General features: G+C 33.7%; 2 long non-coding RNA genes across 3 annotated transcripts in view; one reads left to right on the forward strand and one right to left on the reverse strand.

Annotated features, from left to right (window-relative positions):
- The window catches only part of LOC135278626 (uncharacterized), a 142,892-nt gene that overhangs the window by 101,832 nt on the left and 20,289 nt on the right, over positions 1–20,771 (reverse strand). The window lies entirely within an intron of this gene.
- LOC135278620 (uncharacterized) lies at positions 15–11,121 on the forward strand. Of its 2 annotated transcripts, XR_010346075.1 has the most exons (5): positions 15–75; positions 781–877; positions 1,531–1,569; positions 9,214–9,334; positions 11,107–11,121. It is a non-coding gene; the product is annotated as an uncharacterized LOC135278620 (long non-coding RNA). The 2 variants fall into 2 exon arrangements; XR_010346073.1 differs by lacking the exon at positions 11,107–11,121 and having other exon boundaries at positions 33–75; positions 9,214–9,438.

The raw sequence follows: 20,771 nt of genomic DNA on the forward strand, positions 1-20,771 counted from the left end.
AGAACAGCTCCACCGATCTTCCTAGCCTCCAGCTATGTTGATGTATGACATATGTTGGTGCAGACAAAGAACAGGGCAAGTACAGAACCCACATCCTCTTGATACAAAAACTATTTTCAGTTCGGGGACACTTCCCGAACTAAACATGGTTTCAGGAAAGTTAAACTAAAGATACAAACTTAAAACCAACAAACAAAACATATTCTCACTGTCACACAGAAGTATTATCTTGTGGCTGCCACACAGTCAGTCTTAATTCAGTTTGCTGCATTTTCTTTTCTGACTTTGGCATAAATTTCCTATGGGTCTTTACAAGAAAATAGGTGACTAGACCACTGGTTGCTGAATAGCAATATGTATTTTATCTTATTTTGCCTCGGGAAAAAAAAAGTTTATTACAGGTGATGTTCTGCAGCAGCTGATGGGAAATTTATTGGTATAAAATTACAGAAAGTAAAGTAAGAATATCAGATGAGAAAAAAAATCAGATAATATCTCAAGAACAGTGAACTTTGCCATAAATTTGAGAGAGAGAAGCATATTTTACTGATGTAAAAAACTCCTCAGAAGTAGCTGTGAAATATTCAATCCAATCCCTTAGGTCAATAAATCTTGATGTGTTAACAAGACATAAATCCAAAATTCGCAAAATTATTATTTCATTGCTACTGAAAGTTAGAGATATTGCAAGAACAAGTGGCTTTTTTACATTGTACTAAGTGGAACCTAACATTAAGATGAATAAAATATGGTTTATATTGGATTTTTGTTCTATTTCAGAGAAAGTAATTTCTGAAGATTGGTTACATCAATGTAATAACCTGAGTGTGCTTACAGGACACAGATGCAGCAGGAACTAGGAATAATGGAAATCAAGGTAAGTATGAAGAAATAACAGGATTCAGTGTCTAATCTGAATGGGTCATGTAAAATCTTAATTAATCTCCTATCACTTAGATTAGAGATAATTAAAACATCCCTGAAGGTCTTTATCCTCAATTCCATGTTAGTATGTTTTTTGTTTTAAAGATAATACTATGAAAAGTTATAATCCTGAAAATGGCAGTATTTACTCTAAGAACATTACATCATACTGACATAGCAGCCCACTGATAAACCAATGCAGAAGAAACTGGTCACTTTTCACAGCTAAACTTAATATTGCTTTATTTCACCTTTAAAAAATGCTGCATCAGTGCTTACATTAACAGACCAGAAAATGTGCTAATTATATTTTACAATTCTAAACTTTTTTTATTTAAAGAAAATGCTAAACACTAAATAAAAGCAACAGAAATGTATAGAAACACACAAAGATAATTAATTTACACCTACATCATCATAGGTAAGAACATCAAAAAGCAAAAAGTGACACCTCTGCAGCTCAAATCTTGAGCTACTATGCTTGAAGTTCTTTACTTCTGTTGAAATTGACCTTTCACTGCCACAGATTTGCTCCTGAAAGCATTCTCTAACCTGTCAGCGATTTTTAGTTCAGAGCATTCATTCAATCTCTCCCTCTGTTTTCAGGGCATCATAAACAGTCTGTAAGAGGCAATGACTTCTTAGGTGAGCAACCTCTGCAGACTGGGAGCACCTTAACACAGGTTTTCAATTTCCAAGTCAAGAGTTAGCCACTGACTAAAGCAAACAAATATTTTTCTCCTATGTTGTTGGGGGTGTGTACTATTTGACACTTTGCCTTCAGGGAAGGGGGTGGAAAGGATTCGGACTAAAAAATTGGCTCATCTCCATTACACACTGATCTCCATGCAATGCTTCCCCATCACCAAACAGTCATGGAGCACTCTTGCACTGCCACCACACTCTGAACTGGGAGATGTTTGTCAAAGACCACTGGGTGGTGAGCACCACAATATCCAAGAGTACAACCTTGACTTTACATCTAGCAACTTACTGTGACAAATTAGGCTACTTTCCTACAGCCTAGGCTCAGGCAGAACCTGCTTTTTGCCCATGAGCCGGAGTAAAAACAACAAAATGCTAAGTAGCTCCTTTTTTTACTTTTTCATTTTTTCCCTTAATTTTATTGTGTAGATACCTAGAAAAGGTAATGAAAAAGTCCTCAGAATCTGGGGTTTTAAGGATACGTAGCAATGGTTACATCAAATAATTTGTATTAAATATGTGAGAATTTTGTTGAAAGGTATAACATTTTAATTTTTCCAAGAAAAAATAATTTATTTTTTATTTCTGGTTTAATCTTTAGTTTTAACTCAAATGTACTATTTTATAATTATGTTTCAGCTTCTCACTTTTTGCCCCAAACTAAATATTTATTACCATCTTAAGTGTCCACTCTTATGTTATTTCTTAGAAAATGCTGAACATTTGATAGTATTTCCCATTTTTTTCCCAGATATGTATTCAAGTGTACCAAGTTTAGAAATGTAAATATTGTAACCCTTTTACAGTAAACACAACTATAGTCATATCTGGATTTTTACTCTTGGTAATGAGCTGTCTGAAAAATTACAAATATTCTCAGTTTCAATATCAGTACCTTTTTGCATGGCTGCAAGGAGTTGCTGAAACCTCCAAAGTGACAAACAATTTTCATGCCAAGCTTGTTCCGTCACTATTTCTCCAACTCCAAAGATCTTTCTCCCTCATGATCAGCCTTCAGCTACTTAATTAACTCAGTGACTTTGAATAGCAAAGCTTCTGTTTTCTGCTTCAAAGTTAATGTCTTCACTGTCTTTAAAAATACATCAGAAATATTTTTTTAATGAAAACTTAATCATATGCTCTTTAGTTGAGTTTCATTCTCAACACAAAGCTGGCCTGTTCACAGTAAGCACAATTGGTTACATTTCTGTCTTTAAAAATGGATTATAATTGTTCCTTATGAAGGCTTAAACACACACTCTGAATTCCAGCTCCTTTGTCAGGATAAGGGTGAATCTTCACATCTATCAAGGCAACACCACTGGTTACAAACACAACTTTCACATTCAATGATTTTCCTCCAGCTTACTTCAAATGCAAAGCACAACCAAAATGTGTTAATATAGTTGGCACAAAAATTTTCATCTTTGTGTCTTTGCTTGGGTAAGTAATCTCCAAATAACAGTACAAGTTCCTAATTATCTCAATTTTGTCAAGAAAAATTATTTAATTTTTCTAAATAAGCTTCAATTAACTCATTAAAGTCTTTAGAGTTCTTAGAATGTTCAGTGTAATGTCTCAACAACACTGTTTTACTGGTGATACACCAATCACTCCATTCTGTGACATTTGGTCTGGGGTTTTCTTTAGTAAAATATTCTTTGAGATCATCATCCATTGTCCTGATCTACAAAAAAATAGGAGTTATATAAGCAAGGGTGCAAGACACTTCTCTTTTGATTCTACAGTAAATAATTCCCTAAATTATTTTTATTAAAACCCTCAATTTAAAAGAAGGAAAACTTCTTAAAATCTGGAAAGAAATTTTGGCCTTACTGCTATCAACAAAAATTTTATCACACAATTTACTGCAGATGGGATTGCCTCAGGCTAGTAGTACTTAAAAGGTTGCACACTGGTTTAAAAAAATGCACACAATCTCTTTAATATTTAAAACTTAATTTAAAAATGCATATTCCGAATAAAGAGGCAAACTATATGAAACAGAATTCTTTGCTGGGAGTATTTTACAAATATCCTGTAACAGCAACGTAGTTATTACTTTCACAACAGAAACTAAATGAAAAAAAATTCTAGAGTTCCAACACCCAACATAACCAGTTTAGTTGGTTCAAATCCAAGAGAGGTTAAAATATGGCACGGATCTAAATACAGAAATGTAAATTATCTTCTTGCAAATAGGATGACTTAACAGTACTTAATATATCATTTAAATGTATGTGACTTTCAGCTTGACAGATGATACACACAGATTTTAAAGGATACTCAGATCATTTACATAAGACATGGAACAGGGAACAAAATTAATCTTTAAGGAAGAATGGGAAAGAAGTAACACAAGAAGTCAGGAACACAAGCAAATCATTGCAATGAACACTTCAAAGGCTCATTAGCCTATTGGAGTTGAAAACCAGGAGAAGAAAGATAATTGCCACCCGCTTATGTCCACATGTGAGGCTTAAAGGGCACATAGGAGTCCTTCAAATGCAGCTAAGATGGAACAAAACCTGTGGTTACAGGGTTACATCACACACACATCCATAACTTGGTGTTTGTTGTGAGCACACATTCATTTGAAAGAACTCTTGGAAGAGCATCACAAAAAAAACCCCTTTGTCATGAAGATACAGCAGACAAAAATTCTATGCCAAAAACAGACCAAGTGAAATGCTATGGAAGTTTTCTTAGCTCAACACAAAATACAGGGAGTAGGAAATAAAAAGAAATATGAAATAAAAAGAACTGCGCAGTAATGGAAAACAGCAAGACATGAGACAGGAAAACTGGGTCCTGAAGAGGTATCAAATTAATTACAGAAACAACAGTTTGATAAATAAGAATTAAATAAGTAGGCAAACAGAAAATAACTCAATAGGTGTATCTGACATGAAGTAAAAACAGTCAGGTTAGTACAGGGTCTGTTGAGCAAAACAGCCAGGACAACAAGCTCAGTGCATGAGATACAAAGATTAAGAGAGGAGTTTGAAGAGGAGAATGTAACTAGAACTACACCGTAAGGTACTCTGCATCATGAAAAATTTAAAGTGACAGAATCAGGCTTATTTTGTGTTCTTTCTGAGTTTCTGCCTTTGAAATATACCTGTATTGTATTGTATTACATATCTGCTGGACACATGGCTAGAAATAAATTATCATCAAATATATAAATAAATTCATATGTAAAAAATTAAAATTAAACCCCTCTATATTTGTAGTATAGTTATTTCATTCTATATCCCTAATTCTTAAGTGCATTAATGAGACATTCTTACAATAGCAACCCTACCTTTTCTCCTTTTACCTTGTAGTTATAGTAAGGTCACCATCCCAAGACTTCAGAACATTTTAAATCTTTCTATATAAAGTAACAACAACTTAGAAGAGATGTGGAAAATATACACAAGACTAGCAGAAACAATCTAAGCTAACAATAAAATGTTAAATAAATGTTGAATAAACATCTCAACCTGACAATGCTTATCCAATTAATGCATATTGATGACAAATTATGACATTGAAATAATTTCACACTTCTCATATTATTTTAAATAAAAGTGAATGAGACAATATAAATTTTCCAGTCAAAATAATGTCTGTACTGTAAATCTACATGTAGTTCATGCACCTTAGATTCTTGTAGCATCTCTACTGCAGTTACAAAAATTTCCCTACAGAGTATTTAACAGCATTTGTGGAATACTAATCTGAGACAGCTTTCCTGACGTGCTGCTATGATGACATTACTGCCAGTATTGCAGATAAATTATTTAAATATAACTTGTCTTGCAGGCAGCTATCAGATCTTCTTGCTGCAGTGTAGACATATGCAAAATTTATTAACATTTGGAAAACACTTTTCCAGTAAAAGTGAATAATTTAAATTACACTAATCATGTTCTCAGAGAGGTTAATGGGAAGATTTTACAACACTTTAAAATTATATATATATATATATATATATATAGAATTGTTTCTTCACCTACCTCCCCATTTTTTTGTTTCCTTTATTCTTGTTTCTATTCATTTCTATAAATCCATATAGACTAGGAAAAGATCATGTGCTGCTACAGAAAGAATCACAACATTTTCAATTTTGTCTTTCTACAATAATGAAACCTTTCAATCAAGGAATCCTTAAGTAGTGTTCACAAAAAAAACATTGCTTACTATAGATGAGAGAAAATGGCATTCAGCTCCATTTCATGCCCTATTCAGGACTAGTAACAAAAATTATTTTACAGATGATATCACTGAATCAGCTTGACTCTGACTCATTATGCATGATTCTATTAATCTTGATGATATATGGATATTGCATTATGCTATTGTGCTATACTGATTGCAATAAAATATTTTCATTTGCCAAAACTGGTAAGTAGGTGAAAAACATAATGACTAGTAAATTAAATTCTCAGGCACTATTTCAGGGAGTACATATCATATGGAATTAAATTTTTTATAAAAATCAACACAGTAATCCTAATTAATATATATCTGATCCTATAAGGATAAAAATGTACCATGAATGTCCCCGTTGGAAGCATATTTCCTCCTTTAATTCTAATTCTTGAATATGATGAATTACTTTGTTAATACAGGGTAACAGAGTATTTACAAAAGCACAGCAATATTGCCTTGTGGTCATCCACTTATTCTTGTCTGGAAAAAGTAAGATAATACAGAAGGCAAGCTGACATCAGATTTTGTCATACCTGATTTTCTTCCTTTAATTTGTAACTTTGCTAACTTTGGTCTTGAAAATGACTAACACAGAATGTAACAGCTACGTCTATTACTTTGCACACAATTTGCTCTAACTCTTACTCCTTTTCTAATACAATGTTAACCACAAGGAGGGAGATTAAAAAATGCTTGAAGAATATGAAGGAATAATTTCAACAAAATGAGATATGATAAAGAGGGCTAGGGTCAAAATACAATTCACTGTAACTAACTTTACATAATTAATCCCAAATGAATTGATTCTTACGATTTTACATTAGTCCTCAGCAAGGATTTTGTCCAAACAGAAAAAAAATCACAATCCAAAAAGGCAAATGTGGCAGCTACTAGAAAAATACCTGGAGCAAAATTGAAAAGGTCACAAGGACTTAGAGACAAGCTTAGACTACTCTTATGTACACAATACTTAGTTCCAGCAAATGTTTGCTTCCACCTTATGAAGGGGTGAAGTTTCAGAGCAGTAATTCCTGAGATGGGAATTTAAAGCTACATGACATGAACTGTTTTATGAGAACATGTGGATTTCAGAATTATGTTTTCTTTAAACTCTGTTAGCCTTGTAGCTACTTAAATAAATGATGCTGTGTCACACTATTGAATGTTAACTATTGAGTTAATACACAGCACAGGAATTTGATTGCAGAGGTCACTAATGAGAGGTGTCAGGAACCAGAACAAGATACTGAAACCTAGCACTAGAGCTATTAAAAAATCTAAGAAGCTGTCCTACAAACATGAAACATTAACCTAATTAAGTTCAGAGGGATACAATGCTTCAATGTGCCTTGGAGATGGACCAAAAATAACGAGTAATTTTTTAATAGAGATTAAACAGTAAAAGAGAACCAGACAGCCTCCATATACAGTCTGTAGATTTTTTTTTTTTTTGTTAGGGTTTTTTTTCCAAGAATAATCTCAGTGTTTTAATTAATTAAAGTGCCAGCCTAAAACATTAACAGCCTGTATATTACATAAGGGTCTTTTAACATAACTTTATCATAAACAGGTGTACTGGAATTGAAAAAATAGTTTGCAATATTGTGTTTAAAAAGGCAGCCCAGAAAGTGGATAACAAAACGCATTTTCTAGACTCATTCTCTGCCTGTTTTTAGACCCAGAAACCTTCACAGGATGCCTGCACAGCACAACCCTAGCAAAGCCTATATAGACTATGCCCAACACAGAAGTTCAGCTTTTAAGACCAGCATTAATTTCACTTAGTTTCTTCTACTGTTATGTAATTATATTGATTTTGTTTGCATCACTAGAGCAACTAACAATATAGCCACTTTAAAAAGCCCTAGATTTTTGAAAAGCTTTAATTAAAAAGCATTGTTCTTCTACTGCTTTGGTCTTCCTTGGTAAGTGAAAGCAATTTTACATGCAAGTCTTCTAATCCCTTTATAAAAGCAAGCTGGAAATATAAAGTGGAATACATCAGTGATAAGTATCAGATATACTCTTAGCGGTTAGCAAATCCACTTTCACTTTTTCTGCTAAAGGAAATACAGCAAATAAACACTTGATGGCATTACAAATTACAGACTGGACCCCATTTAAGTAAGGAAATTACAGCTAAAAAGCAAATAAGAACGAAAACAACCCAATTACAAACTATGTGACCTGGCTTTTTAAATTATACAGGTTTTTTGGGATCCTATTATAACAGTGGTGACAACAACTAACTGTAAAAATGTGAAAACAAAATGGATAACCTATGAGATGAATTTTAACTAAGAAATAATCAGTGGAAGGCAGGTTCATAACCTTATAGTTTGAAACATTGTCATTTCAGTGCACAGGAGACATGTAAGAGATAAAAAAAATCAACTTATTTGCATGTAAATCTATAACTCAAATTTACTACAATAAAAAATGCATATTATTTATTTATAATTTACATAATTCAGAAAATAATACTGGATGAAAACTTAGGTAGTTCAATCTCAGGACCACAAACTGAGGTAATTTACCAAAATACTTCATCACTTTTCCAGACAGGCACCTTCAGGATGGTAGAATTAGCATTTAAAAGTTCCTAGTAAATTGTAGTTTCCAACTGAACTATCAACCTGCAAAAAATTACTAGTGAAAAAGCAAAAATACCCCACACCTATATTGCAATCTTCATCAACACAAAATACTGGGGGGAAAAATCAGCTAGGTTATAGATTTTAGCAATTTGTATGCTTTTAAGTAATACTATGAAAAAGATAGAGATATGTTTATTCCAAGCTGTTTGAAATGGAAAATAGTTGTTTATGAGATGGTCAGAGCAAGCTCAAAAATATGGACTTCACATTCTTCACACCTCAGTTTATTGATCCACCAAACTCAAACTCAAGCCTGTTCCAAAGAAATGCTAGAGGAATGCATGCGTGCCAAGCTTGCCAGAAGAAATGCTGAGTCCATGTCTGACCTCTGACTCTCACTCCCACACACTGCAATGCAGACAGCATTATTGTTCTGCTGCCATAACAAGCTAACTGACTGGGAAGCTCTGGGCAATGCCAAGAAATTTAAATACCTTTCAAACTAAAGCTACGGAAAAGGTGTTTTTGAAAGAAATTTATAATACATATAACAAAGCTTCAACTCACCATATTTTCAACTATACAACTCTCCCCAGGAATTATGGAAAATTAATTATATGAGTCACTCTCGCATGCTATTAATGTGCATTTGCACATTAATAACTTTGTTTCAAGTTTGGTGGCTTTTTAAATTTTATGAATCGATTATTTTCAATGGCAGGATTCAGTGCTGTTCAAGAAATGCACTGATTTGTTAAGCAGGAATTTTTAACTGTATTTGTGACAGGATGTCAGCTTCTTGGACTCAGCAAAGTGAAACTGGAATCTCCTAAAGGCTCATCCTGACAGTCAGACCAGATGGACCATACCAGCTCCAACAAAGAGTACAAAATAATCTGAAATTCTTAGTAAGTAAAAGAAAAAAAAAAGTACTGACAGACAGAATTGCTCTAGAGAAAGGAGAAAAAATGAGAAATAAACTACATATGAAAGGATGAAATCCAGAAGAAAAGCTTAAGATAACAGTTTCCATTTGTTGCTCATAATAGAGCCAGTAATATATCCAGGACAAGTATGAACAGATATTACCTAACATGTGAGCAGGTGTTAACCAAAAGGTGAGAATGTCACTTTCCTGATGAGCAATCAGTTGTACAACACAATGATGGATTCTACTGAACAAAACAATACACTGAGAAAAAAAGATGTTGGACAAATCCACCACTGATGGCAAAACCATAATTTCCACGAGGAATAAAAAAAAAAAAAAAAAAAATTAGTCAACATACAACTCACTTCATATCTGTCAACAATCTTAGCCTCAATATATATAAATATTACACAATTTCAATCCACAGCTATAGCTATCAAAATACAAACAAAAAAAACCCCCTATATTGTCTTACACAGAAAAAATAAGATAAATCCAGTGAGTTAGCACTCATAATTTTGTAGCATATAGATCTGACCTTAGGGAATTTTTATTCTGCACAGAATTACAATCTTTTCACTCCAATGAATATAACCAGTATTTTGATAATTTTACTCCAGTATGACTTTCAAGTCATTCCATGCAAGTCTGTAAAGACGAAGAAAAAAATAAGTGAATCTTTCATCAGATATAGATATTTATATATTTTTTGAAATCTTTTTACCTCATCTGTATTATTAAATATAAATATAACTGGAGCAAAAACATGAAACATTTTAATTACTTTCTTGGTACTTTAATGTAACAGAAATAATAATTCAGCTGCTAAAATAAATTACAATACCAATATATCAAACAGAAGAATGAGAAACTAAAAATGTTTCTTAAAAGGAAAATCTGTGATAAAAATTTTTCCGGTGAAAGACAACAGCATCCAGATGTTATTCTATTCACCTAACAAAGCTAGTTCTACTATTCATAAATGCCATTTGCGAAGCAGAGACTTGGGATATTCATAAATATGCTTCATAAAAAGCTTATTCTATAAGAAACTTTTTCCCATAAATTCCCATACTTACTCCTTCACCAAAAGTCTAGCTCACCATGAAGTAAACTAAGTGAAAATTGAGATAGTCTGCCTCATAAGAATAAGTATGGTTTAATATTTGTTGAAAATGTTCTCATTGATTCTTCCTTCACTGTGACTATGCCATTTGTGTTCAAATTTTTTGTCTTTCCACACAATTCAGTCAGCCTAAATAGAAGTGATAAGCTAATCGCAGTTAAAAGGAGTCAACATTCCATGAACAATCTCCACTTTATAATTTCCTGACCTCCAATTGTTCACTTTCTGAAAATACAGAAAGTGAACATATTTTACCATTTGATTTTAGGTTCCTAAAATTTACTGCACAATTTTGCCTTTTCTAAAGTGATTCAGTGAATCCTTTTAAACACAGAAATGCAGCCCAGGTTTATTTCAGAATATACAGAAGAGGGTTAACCTACCTGAAATTCTGGCCTCAAAATACATTTGGTGCAGATATTCCAACACAGTAATTTGTTGTTTTTAAATAGCAATTTAAGCATTAAAATCCCTTATGGTGATAGTCTGGTCTCCCACTGAAAAGAAGCCTCTATGTAGAATTTGTAGAGGCTAAGATAAACCATCAAATGTAAGAAAACTGTTAGAATTACTATTAAAATCAACAAAGGACAAGAAAAAGATGTGCTTTCTTCCTTTTGCAGGAAAAAGATCCCAAGAACTAGTCCCTTACTAGCTACTCTAAGCTTTAAGAAAGGAATTAAGATTAAATAATATACTCACACAAACTACTAATGATATTAAAAACGAAAAATATTACATCCGTCATCTCACTGCTATCATGCAAATACCTGAAATAGTTCTGCATCAAAATAAATTTGATTTTCTCTCAGTATTCCACTAGCATTGTGGTTCTTTCCAGCTAGACAACCTGCACTTCAAATAAACTTAACACCTATTCTTCTTCCACACACCTTAGTGCAACTCTGAATTCTAAACAAACCAAGCTGCAGACAATAACATAGGATGAAAATGAATAACACAAGAAATTTGTAATATATAAGGGTACTAAATCCAGGTATTCTGTGCCATAGTCATGAATGTAGCACTTTTCTTTCTCTATATATTCTTGAGTTCCACTATTCTGTCATGAACTGGAAAAGAGGAATTATACTTCTACCAAATTGTACTGAGAAAGTAAATACGTTCAGACTGAGAGCACATTCTGAGACTTGGGTTCACATAAAACATAACTATTTCTGACTAAAGATGCTACCTGATCTTCTGTTTCAGTGTCCCTCCTCATACATTTCAAGATCAGAAACCAAACAGGAGAGCTACTGTCCTCTTCCTCATTCTTGTGAGGTCAAAGAGACCTGACAGTAGCAGGAGCAAACTCCATGCTCAAACAGAAAAATGTGATGCAATTGTTAGAAATGAGCATCCAAGATGCCATTACCACAAGAATTACCCAAATATGTTTTAAATATGATTAGTACCAATGTTCATGCTAGTAAGCATGTTAGTTATTTGATCTATCCCCTTACACATAAATAAAATATCATGTAGTGTCACACAATATTTTTGAAAATATTATTAAATCTTAAATCTGCCATCTTCTATTCTATTGTATATGTCTAAATGAAATACAGTGAATTTTTGTTACCATAGTAACCACAGAACTGAAGAAATTTAGTTTTGGCATAATTGCTGCATATGTTCATACAAATCACATCTCTTATTCTGAGCATTAGAAATGAAGACACTTCTTAACTCCATTTTTTAAAAATAGAGTAATGAAGAAACAAAAAATGAGATCAAGTATTTATAGACATAACACAACATATTCTTGTTTAATTCACTCATTTGCTTTTCTTTTATAATTAGAGTATATTTTCTTGCATTCTATTAAACCATTAGCTAAGTACTGTTTAAGTTATGTTTTTATGTTGATAATTAAGCCAGTTCTGTTGTAGTCATTAAATTCAAATTATTATTATAGAATAATAAATATGTTATTAGACAAACATCCAGGAAGAGCTATAGAAACTTTATCAAAAATAAACACACACAACAGTCTGGGATACAGTTATTTTGTTTTTATCATCTGCAATGAGGTTCACATTGAATAAGGATAAATTTATGTGTGTCTTTAATTTCAAGAAATAGTAAAAAAGGAAAAAGCACTCTAGGCATGCTGACACTCAGTCTTACAATAGCCTAATTTTCTCAGCAGCATTAAAAAACATGCATTCAGCAGGAACAAATTAAGTCAATTCAGCCAGCCTATGAGTTATCTACAAATTCCTTTCCACATCCTTATCAGCTCCCAGAATGAATCTTAAATGTCTCATAAAATCCCCACCCCTAAACAATCCCATAACTCCATGGGACAAATGAACAGCAGGACAGGGGAATTTCCATGTTTTCACTTCAGAACTAGAATTCTTTCATCCTTTCCCTTCTCTAGCTTTGTTTGCTCAATAATTTAGTACTTATTGTGTCGTTCCAGAGCTTCTTTATGCTTATCAAGTTTATTATCATCAGTACCTTTCATTTTAATTTTCAGACATACAAACAAACCTAATTTCAGAAAGAGTCTTGTAATACAGAACAGAGACAAACAAATCATAGTTAATATCAGCACAGATCATCTCTGTTTGAAAACTTTAAGTCTTGGAAACTCAGAAGTTTTTTTATTAAGCTATCTCATACCGTGAACCATTGAACAAAATCCTGCAATCATACCATGCATTGCCTCAAAGAATTGCAAAGTAGAAGTCCAAGAATTTGTTTAGCCACACCATGTAATGCTTCCAATTTGAAGAACCAACAATACAATTTTCAGTTTACCTTATCTCAGACTTTTTCTGGCATGAGTGGGCCAAGTTTTTCATGAAATTGTGGAACTGATTCTCAAAAATTTTGAAGGATACAACAGGTTTAAAAAAAAAAAGAAGACAAAGAAAAAAAGACAAAAAATAAATCAAGAATAATGGACAGATGATTGAAAGTTCATATTATTTGAAATAATCACTGTTTTCAATGAGATATTTCACAACTCCTGCAAATAACAGAGAAACAATGCTAAAAAGATTTCATAACATCCCTGTGACCATTAGAATCAGTGAAGCCTGGTTTTCCAGAGATGCACATGCAATATTTCCTCACAGAAGCCCCTAGTCACTGAGTCTGACTAACCTAGCTTCCCCTGGTATTCCCTTCTGGGCATGTGCATGGGACTGTTTTGGCTGACTGCTTAAGATGTGTCAATCAGTCAGCTGACTGCTGCCCTACAGAATATGTACAGGGCTAATTTAGAACTTCTGTCAGATAAGAAAATAATTTGGGCCTGCCAATTTTCATGCAGCTTGGAAGAATTTAACATCTTGGAGACTCCTAGCCATCTGTTAAATCTGGGTGGAAGAGGCAAAAGCTACCAGAGTACAGGCACTGGCAGACCATATACAATGACAGCATATACTTTGTTTTCTTAGATATACAAAAAAACCCACCCCCTCTTTATTTGGAGGGTCTCTAGAGTGACTGCTGCCTTTTGTTTCATTACATTTCCATCAAACTATTTTTAGTGAGGATCTTAAACTTTACTATTTCATCAGTAAAACAGATACAGGTAAAAGAGAAAAGGATCAGATCTCGTACATACTAAAAACAAAAGAAGAGTATAGAAAAAAAAGACCAAAAAAAAGTGAGAGAACAAAGCAGGGGGTGCTGGCAACAGTAAAGAAAAGCAGGTGGGATAGTGCATTCAAGGAATGAAAGGTGCTTGCAACAAAGATAGACAACATTACAGAGTAAATACAAAGATACAAAGATGACGAAGTAAATGAGAGATAAAAGGAAAATAAAGAAGAGACTGACAAAGCCTATGTACCAGAACTGCAATCTGACAATATAAGTAAAAGCATCAGAGCATCTGTCGGAATAAAAAATAAATTGATTACGTAATTAAGCATTTACAGAATTCCATGACAGAGCAGAAGGGGTCAAACTAAGTTGAAAAATTATTTTCTCTTAACTGATAACAGAAGTGTAGAAGAATGTTAAAACAGACTGCAAAATAATACCTCAATGGATTGAAAGATCTAAGGTAATTTCAACGAAATCTTAACCACTTTTGACAGATGCATATCAAATCTTATTTAATATCTTTTAATGATGGTTTCTACCAGATGTCCAGACAATCTTAAACCAAGGTTTTTAACCACCTTTGTCAATTAGTTAGCCATCCTAATGTATTATATGCTCTCCTTGTCACATCTGTATGGACACAGAAAACAACAGATTGCATTCATCGTGCAAACAACTTCCTAAGGATTTGAGAACTGCTATTGCTTTCCTTCTCTACACTAAACAGACCAAATTCTTCTAAATTTTTGCACACACGCCCTCCTACCCCAGAGATTATGCTTTCCAACTTTTTTCCTGGTCTCTTTCTCCAAGTTCTGTCCAGTTGGCCCAGGTCCAGACATATACCCTAAGGAGGCCACAGCCTTCCAGCTGATGCCTTGCATAAGAAAAATGGGTAATGCTTTTGGTTTCATATACTGATAAAGCTCTTCTTTCTATCCCAACAGCATGACATGGTTAGCTCATCAACTTACAGACATTTTCATACTTTATCTAGAATTTTATTATCCTCTGTACCCATTATTACTGCTTATGTATAATACTTGGTGCTTTTTCTTCCTGATTTATACCCTATTCTCTGACTTCTCAAGATCATTTCACATTCAAAATTATCCTGTCCTTCAGAATGCTTGCAGCTCCCCTCCAACAAGACTTTGTGTCCAAATTGGGAAAGAATCATGCAGTAAGTGCTTGCAGTCAGCATAATTTCATTGTTCTTCAGTGCCATGCATAAGATATGGATTTGATGGTTCTGTGTTCTTTCAAAGAAAAAAAAAGAAAAAAAGGAGAAAGGAACATTTTAAAATGCTGATCCATCCCTATTTGATTTCTCATTTTAAGCTGTATGTATTTTATTACTTTATGTTTCAAGGGGCTTGAAGTTAAATAGTAATTTTAGCCATTATGCATATTATATAAATAGTTCACTTGCAATGATTAGAGAAACAAAATGAGTTGAAAATTTGGCAGGATCATGCAATCTATTTAAAATAAGAAAAGGGAACACAACACACCATTAAATAACATGAAATTGCATCTGTGTGCTCTCTAACTTGAGGAGAAGATCTTGCCAAATTCCAAATTGAGTGCTGAGTAACTATAAGCATATTCTTGTTCAGTTGGAGTAAGATCTATTTTGTGGCACTGTTCACATCTTAGCAGCTAGTTAAGTCTTTATGTTATATAGCAGATTTGTTTAAAAAGAAACTTAATAGAAAAATATTTTTAAATTTTATAGTCTCAGACTCTATTTTTATAAGGATTCAATATTAAAAGAAAGACTAACTTACACAATTGAATATAGCTACATTGAGAGTACCTTCTTGTACCTGCCATGCTCATGACCATAAAAAATTACTGCTCTGAGACAAAGTTGTGTATGACAGGAAAATTAAAAAAGAAAAAAAGTGGAAAAAATACTAGAGAAGTGATAGCTACAAAACTTGTAATATCCCCAAGATAACTGGAGCTGCTGCTCACTCAAGCAAATTCTTTCTCACCATTGTCCAAAGTGAGACATCCTAAACCATAAAAAATTTTTATAGGAAATGTGATCATTACCTTTACTGGGTCTTTTTGCCCCACAATTTAGTAATTTAAGTTGAATTTTCAATCAAAGCTAAAAAAAACCCACCCAGCAAAATTAACCCAGAAATAAATTTTTGGAATTTTATATGAAATTTTGCTATATATTTGAGCAAAAATAATATAAGAGAGACTTTTTGCTAGATTCACCCCCTTGTTCTCAAATACATAATAGTTCACTATGTACACAATTCAAAGGTCATATAAACATCAATTTTTTGCTAAAGTTTTCATTTTTTATCCATAGGAACAGACTGGCATAAACCTTAGTGTCTTTACTTTTCTTGATGGGAGAGAAGCCAGTGCAAAGCCCTTTTAGATGCATACAGATACCCTAAAATTTAATGTCACCCTTCAAAAGGGGATGCCTTCCCTCCTTCTGTCTTCACATCAACAGTTTCGGACCTACCTGTCCTATTATGCAAAATATCAAACCTGAAAAAGTCACCTAGAGTGCAGCTGCTGCTACCATGTCCTCATTTAATTTAGTTCCATCTGAAAGTTATTTACAAAGAGGCATTTATATATATATACATTTACATACACATATATGATGCTGACTATCATATCTACATCTTAATACCACACCTTAAAGTCAGGAAAACTCTCATCACACAAAGGCTGTATAATCTGAAAAGATGAGGGCATTTAGAAAATTTGAGAGCCACTCAGTAGGGAAGCAGGCTTAGGAGACCCAGCTATCATTTTGCACATGATAGTGGCACAGAGTCACTAGAGGCACTCACGCTGCAACTCCCGGAGCAATAATCTTAGAGGACTACAAATCAAACACCTTCAAAATCTTTGTCAATTTCTCAATTGCCAAAAGCATGCTCAAATTAGAGGCACTCATTCAGCAAAAAATACTCAGTTTTCCAATCAGGGAAGTTTGAAAGAACATGACCAAGTCCCAAAACGATCACATTTCATTTGGCATCATAACCAGCCCCTCAACTTTCAACGTACATGTCAATGTGATCAGTATAGAAAAAGAAGAAGGAATTTCTGCTCAGGCTGCATTCTGATGAAGTACTCAGTCAAGCCTACAGGCACAGCACCCAGGAGCCCCTCCCTGGCAGTGTTCAAGTCCAGGTTGGATGGTGCTCTGAGAAACTTGGCCTTGTGGAAGGTGCCCCTGGCCATGGCAGTGGGGGTGGAGCTGGATGATTTTTAAGGTCCCTTTCAACCCAAACCATCCTCACATCTGAGGAAATTTTCAATATGCTCCATGCCCACTTCTGCCTGATCAATGCTTTCCAATGCCCTGAAATCACCTTCATTTTTAATGTTTCGAGTTAGAACTTTACTACTGAAGTTGATTGTGCAATGAAAATTTATAATGGTAAACAGTACTCCATGATCCAAAATTTGGGAACTAATATTTTAGAGAATAAAACCAATCTTTGCCTTTTTAATTCTTTCATATATACGTTCTTAGTTACTAATAAATGTGCTCCAGAGCAGTTCCCATGGTTGCTACCAGTCCTGATTATTAAAAAAACAGTCCTGGAAATTATTGCATGATGTAAAAAGCCTTTTCGCACAAATTTAAGAAGAGACTAGGACTCATGGAGGGCTCAAATAGCGCTCTTAATTAAATCTGGTTCCCTCATGAGAAGTATATGCTCAGCTTTCCACAGTTCTCGTCTACTTTAAAGAGAGATTAAAATTAAGTTAAAGGAATAGGCAAAAGGTTCCTCACTTGTATTTACTCCTAGATTGCCCTTTGCTTCCACTTTCAACACCTTATACTGTACCAGAAAATTACATTTAGAGGACAGTCCAAACATCCAAAAATCACTTTTTCATGTATTCTGTGTCCTTATCATCACTTCTTTGTGTAGACTTTATGTGAATTCTAATATATTTGACCTTATCCTGTATGAGAACGAGAAAAAAGACAGAGAGGTGATGAAGTCTTTAACTTCACTTTACTCCCTGAGTATAATCTCGGTGAAGACAAGATGTGGTACTTCTAAAGTAATCACACAACAGGAGTGACTTTTAAAGTCTCCAGTTTATTAAATCTCTCTATCCCTCTCTACATATATATATATATATATATATATATATATATATATATATATATATATATAATATGAAGACTAACTATATCTGCATTCTGTTGTCGTGGCAACATCTGGGTGACTGCTGAAATACCAGAAACAAATGGTTCACAAACATCAAGGAATATTGCCCACTTTCTATGTACTACTACTATCATACCCATTTACTTATCAAAAGGATTTAAAAAATTATAGATGTGTTATTGCAACTAAAATGATTTTTAGTAAACATACACGTCATGCTACAAAGGAAATCTAAGTGCTATTGTGACAGCTGTTATGACATCATCTGGAAAGGATGGCTATATCAGCTTCCTTCATCCATCTGAGAGGCTGCATCAGGGACATGGGCCAGTGCCCCCATTAATCCCTTGTACTATGCTGTAGGTTCAACATTTGCAGCAAGTATCACTGAACAAAGGAGCCTGTAAAACAGACACCAACTTCAAAGCCAGTTCTAACAATGGTGTTTCCAATGCCAGCTCCTCCTAGTAGATAGAGAGGCAACTTGAAAAGCAGTCAAAACCACACTCACCTCTCCAAGAATGTTGTATTGTGGTAAATATCTTAAAATAAATAGCCTTTTACAGAGAACAACAAAAAAATATTTGGTACCCAATAAAACTGTGGGAAAGCAGTTACCAGGAGAATGAATACCATGTTCTGATATTTTATAGGCTTTGAAATTACAATTTTAACCTTTGCCAAGACTGAAGAAAGGAGGTAAGTAAAGGTGATAGATACTGCATTTTTACTTTTCCAGGCTAAATTCAGGACTTCAGATCCCCAAGCTGTTGCACATATTTCTCATATTTTGATTAATCACTTCTTATTTTGCAATACAGTTTTTGCTTTCTTCTGTGCTTTTCCAAGGAAAAAAGAAACTACTCTTGAAGCTATAAAAGTCACTCAAAAGAGTCACAAATATATGACTAGTTTCATCATTACTGTGTTTGATCTAGTGGAGTAGTTATTGATCTTGGTAACCATTGTGAAACAAAGAACATGTTGTCTAATCCTCTGATCGCTATCATAATAGTACTGTGGTCATCCTTAGTTTTAGATTTCACAAACAAATTAAGAAAAAAATCATTTAGATAGCTGCCAGCTAACTGATACTTTTGAAATTTTATATGGTGTTAGTAAAAACTAGATTTATCCAGAATTTGAGTGTCTTTGTAGTTAGCCACATAATTTATTAATAAATGGGACTATAGCTTCAAGAGTGTATTAATATATTCATTAATCTCATAAAAAGCATTATCTGGTGCCTTTTTTTTCTTAGAATAGCATTAAGATTATTCTTGCAGCTAAACACTACAAGTTATGTTTTAAAAGCTGCTAAAAAGAAGCAGGACTGAACACATAATATTTTAATCATGTACAGGTATATTAAGGAACATTTTAAAATCTTGCAATTTTGGATTTATAAGCATATATAAAATTTTAAAAACCCATGTAGATCCTCAGCTCTTAGTTAGCATATTACCAGCTAAGTATTTCCAGTGAATGTCTCTTTGGACCTTTCTTATAACCTTTCACCCTCATTAAAGAACAGCTAAGACTTTAACAGAACTAATAAATCCTGAACATCTACTAGATGTTGCTGTTTTGTGAATTTTTTGCAGATTTATCTCATAGTCCAGAGAATGTAAAATGACATAATAGAGAATATTACAAAAAGCATACCATATGCTAAAATATGCATTATTTTACTCCTTTGTATGACTCTTCTGAAACTGCTTTTCCCCCTTTTGTTATGGACAGTAAAATATATGCTTGATCAGTCCATAAAGGAGGTGCAGATGGTTTGTACAGTGTATGTTGCAGAACAGAAAAATCTGAAAATGTGGGACCAATTGTGCCTTTTTCCCAGCCTACACACAAAGCATACACTACAAACAAAAGCTGCAAGAAGCTGAGCTCGTAGCATTGAATGCGGAATTGTGATATTGAAATTCAGGGTTTGCTTATTTAATCTTCCCTTCTGCAACACAAGTGAGAAATGACAAAAAAAAAATACAAGAACAAACCTGTATCTTCCTGAATAATGAAGGAGAGGAAAGACCAAATATTGGAAGGTTGTTAAGCCACATCAGAAGCACCAGGCCAGGATCCATAGCAGTATTTCTACACCTAGCTGCTAACTAGGAACTTAACTCAGTGGTTTCACTTGGAATGAGGTGCCTAAAATCATCTACAACTCAAAATTTCAGCACCTGAGTTTACACTTCTCCTGTGCCACTTCTCTGGTCTGCACCTCAAGAAATGCAGTGGAATTGCCCAGTCTCAAATTGCCTTGGACCAGTGTTGCTAAAATAATGCAGATTTTATTATCTTCCTTTTTTTTCTTCCTTTACATACTTCAGCACAAATAACTTATTAGATGTCCACGTTGTGGCTTTAATTACATACATGGGAGTGTAACTGACTTCAATTTTGCATGGCTTAAAACAATAAATAACACAAATTCTGGTAATGTATAAACTGCAAGAAAGTGCTACTAACCCTGAAATGCTAGGTGGAACACATAAAGTTGAGACCCTGCCTCAATTGCTCATTAAATG

This window comes from Passer domesticus, chromosome 1 (genome assembly GCF_036417665.1).
Source record: "Passer domesticus isolate bPasDom1 chromosome 1, bPasDom1.hap1, whole genome shotgun sequence".
Classification (NCBI taxonomy): Eukaryota; Metazoa; Chordata; class Aves; order Passeriformes; family Passeridae; genus Passer; species Passer domesticus.